The following is a 4,456-nucleotide window of genomic DNA, read 5'->3' on the forward strand; positions in this document are numbered from 1 at the left end:
ACATTCTGACACAGATATATAGTCGCGATGGAATGGTATGTTTCAGAACTACATTCTGACACAGATATATAGTCGCGATGGAATGGTATGTTTCAGAACTACATTCTGACATAGTTTCTTTCGTTTTCTTGGAAGCTTTCGAAATGTTTTCTTTGTTTCCTGAGCTACTTTTGTAAATTAGTATTCCAATATTTTTTATACAAGTGTCACTATGAAGCAAGCAATTTATAATCATTTCATGTTTGTTTGTTCATATTATTTTAAGATATGAAATAACAGCTTATAGCCTATTTTGGTGAACTTTCTCCGTCATTCCCTTTTCTAATCAAATGATAATTGAAACTGATTTGGTATTCTTATTCACTCTAATCATTTGAACTTTTTTAGTGGCACTTACTATTAGTTTCAATCTTCATTTTAGACAGATATTGGCAAAATTGTACCATAGAGTTTACAAGTTGGACGTTTAGATAACCTATCCCTTAGCAAAAAGAATAATTCAAACACTATTCGGTCTCAGTTTTACTTCTTCAGGAACTTTGAAAATCGATTAAGACTTGTGGTTTCTAAAAGGTTATATCAGTTCAGTTAAAAAGTAATATCGAAACATTCACAAAATCCTAACAAAGGAAGTCTGAGCTCCATAAGAATTCAACTAATGTTCTGTTCAAGGAACGAAAAAAGTATGAACTTTGAAGTTGTTATTCAATGCCGAGAGTTTAATACAGAGTTTAATAAACAGGTTCATATCTGTCTAGGTAACAGTTTTCACTTCAGAGAGATAAATACAACTGTGTTTTAGTTAACAGCGTAATAGTTGCGTACAATAAGTTTTCTTTGAAAATTAAATGTTTAACTTTTTTTCGGAGTTCATTCACGTCAGATACTTTTGATGAAATAGAAATTTAAGTCTAGTTTCTAAATGTTTTATACAATAAAACAAGTGACGTTTCGCCGAAAGTGCGAGCGGTGGTACCAGGTGCTATACGTATAGCATAGATGTATTTGGTTCATGAAGAATTTTTAAACATTTAACACTGCAATACAGCTACGGTTGGCAGGGAAAATATGTCACAAAGATATGCAAACCTCGGAGCACAGCAGTTTCAACAGCTATCTATAACATCATTATAAGATACTCTACAGTGTAACTTGCTTTGTAGATGTAAAAACCATGTGACAATATTTTTTTTATATAGAGTAGGTTCAGTAAGTTGTATCAAAATTATTTTAAATGTGTAAATAAGCAAGTCACATGACAACCACAGCAGTTTTAAAGCCACAGTAGAATTGTATGTATCAGAACTACATTTTGACATTGTCCGGCGTATCATAAGTAGTGAGATGCTTCCGAAAATTAATTGCTTTTGGGAGAAGTATCGAACAGCTCTTTTCGAAGCAAAATATTTATACACTCAGATCAGAAATGTGTGTTTAGATCAGGGATTTAGAGCTTAGAGGTTATCCCTTGCACTTAATGGCGTTAAAAAACAAAGGAATGTGGATTAAATTGAGGTATTAAGATCATCCTGTAATAAAAGTGCAACAAATCGTATCCCAGCCGTGATAAGCAAACTAACAGGCGAGATTCCACGAATACAGAAGTCAGTAACAAAAGCCATTCTCAAGTAACAGTAAGCAACATAATCAAAAAGGATCTCCGTCTGGAAAAGCGACACAAGTCACGTGTACACAAGCTGCTTCCACGATATATCCATTCCGTCGAATACCTCAAACAGCTGGAGAATGAAACGGGCATTCATGCTATTCCACACGAAGAAATGCCGGTAAAGTCGCCTAGTCTTCTTCCTATAATAAATAAACTGTGGAAAGCCACAGGGAGAAGTGTTATGTTTTGGACATGACAGCCTTACGCCGGATTATTTTGCAGTAGAAATTAAGTTGCAGGCCTATTTTCAAGATGCACAGTCGTCAGATAGAGCATGACCGGCTATTGCAACATGGATTGTAACTACGTGGTGATGCTCCAAAACAGATTTAATTTAATGTACTCAACCTTTGTATAATCAGCAATAATATAAAATATTGCAGGTATGGCCTATCATGTCTCAAATAGAAAAACTTCAGTTGTTTTTGTTTTTTTGTCTTGTTTTGTCAACGATCTCTTTCGCATTTCTGTTGACTGCTCTACGATGGTGCTTTGTTATTTGGTCATGTTTAGATTGTCATCAACGAAATGTCTGAATAACGTTTTCGTAAATTTACAATCATGTTGCACTGACTAGTAGTATGCTCAGTCGAAACTGTATGTATAGGTAATGCATTAAATACCGTATTGAACATGCCGAGTTAAAATAATTATATATTATATTGTGATAGTTCTAGGACAGACTTAACATCTTGAATAAAGATAAAAATGTTACTAAAAACACGCTTGTTTTTATAGTGTTGGCCATTCGGTGGCTAAGCCGTAAGTCTGAGGGCTTATCACGACAAATATCAGGTTTCGATACCCTCAGTGAGCACAGCCCAGATAGCCCATTGTGTATTTTTGTGTTCATCAACAAACAATCCCATTTATGTTGTTGTTTTGTGTGTGTGTGTTTGTTCCTAAAGTTGAAAATAGATCTATTTCAAGATTAGATTCAAGTTTAAATGTCATTGCGAAGGTGTTTGGATTCGGTTTTAGGCTTTAAATTAGATATGTAATAAAATAGACATTTAGACAAACTTAGACAAAACTTTTATCTTAAAAAATACATGTTAAAGCATATCTTGAAATTATTATTAAATGTAAGACATTTATTATACAAATGTTTCTTAAACATGGAATATTTCATAATATTTGAAAATAAAAACATTATAATAGATATGAAAATTTAATATGCTTTGAATTACAACATTCGTTTTTAAATAATGGTTTAAAATACTCCTTGTATTTTAAGTAATGTCAGGTACCCGTGAATAAATTAATAGTTTTATATTATTATCATTGAAACAGCTATGAAATGTTCTCAGAGGACATATTGCCAGAATTTTTACACCTTAAATATATATATATACATGAAGTTTTAATTATTTTTATATTATTGAATTCATGCTCACCTTTGATTTTCAGTCCTTTTGTTTTCAAGATTGTATCGAATGCAATAGACGTCTTTCTTTCGTTCTTTGTTTTAATAAACTTTGAAAATGTATTAGGATTAGTTTGTTTTTAACTTCTTTATTTTGAGTATGTGAGGTAATTTTCACCTTTGCTTTCCCTTTTTTTACGAGTTATAAGAGACTATCGAGAAGCAGCTACAAATTTCAAAAAAGCTCAAACAATGAAAGCATGACCATAGAAAAACCCATTTCATACCTATTATTTCTTTGCGATTTCTGCACGATGCCCTATAAATTTGGTTTTAATGGTTCCAAACTGCAACAGTAGAAGATTATGCTGAATCTGAGGAATTATTCAGTCAATAACCTCAAAAATCGAACGTTAGTTGAATGTTCAATTTTACTTTTATAGCTCTGTGAACATGCCGAAGGGGCTGAAAACACCATTGCACGAGCTAACACGGTTACTAAAATAAAAAATGATTTCTACAGGAAGAAAAAAAAAAACAAGAAGCTTACGTCAGGGTAATCAGTCCCTATAAAAGTTCTTTTTGAAATCTCTAACGGTTATATCTTTCTCGTGAAAAAAATAGCTAGATGATAACAATAATCGAAATATGTAATAAAAAAACAACTTATCAATTGAAGGAAATGAAGATATTGTACAGAGAAACTCCAAGCTAACTAATTATACGACAAATTAACTGATATATTAGCAAATACTTCACAAGGGAAATAAATGAACGACTGGCCTCCCACCTCAAAATATTTACACATCTTTGTTAGTATTTTATTTCGTGGTCCTCCGTAGGCGGCGGTAAAAAAAATTTACGGACATACAACCCTTAAATCCGGGGTTCGATTCCTCGCAAATAAAAGACCACAAATATCTTAATGTTTAGCTTTTTTGCTAAAGCAACAGCAACAACAATAATGTTTCCTTTTATTGTTCTGTCATTTCCTGCCCGAGTTTCAAAATTCCTGTTTGTGCCGTTTCGAATTATTAAGTAAATTAGAGATAACTCTTTTTCATTTTTCTTTTGATCTCTTAAACGGTACCAGGAGGATTTGTGAAACTTGAACAGGAAATGATGGAAATTAGAAAAGAAATATTTACGAGACTTGGTGTCACATCTCACAGCGACAGAGTTTATAAAACTCTGGTAAGAATAGCAAGAAATCATAGCAAAGTTTATGAAGGAATTTGTTGGAGAGGCTATATTGATACCATATTATAAGTGAAATTATATTACAAATATAAATGGTTCGAATCCCGTCACCGAACATTATCACCCATTCAGCAGTGGGGGGCATTATAATGTGACGATTAATCCCACTATTCGTTGGTAAAAAGTAGCACAAGAGTTGATGGTAAGTGGTGTTGACTAGC

Source organism: Limulus polyphemus, unplaced genomic scaffold (assembly GCF_000517525.1).
Source record: "Limulus polyphemus unplaced genomic scaffold, Limulus_polyphemus-2.1.2 Scaffold125, whole genome shotgun sequence".
Classification (NCBI taxonomy): domain Eukaryota; kingdom Metazoa; phylum Arthropoda; class Merostomata; order Xiphosura; family Limulidae; genus Limulus; species Limulus polyphemus.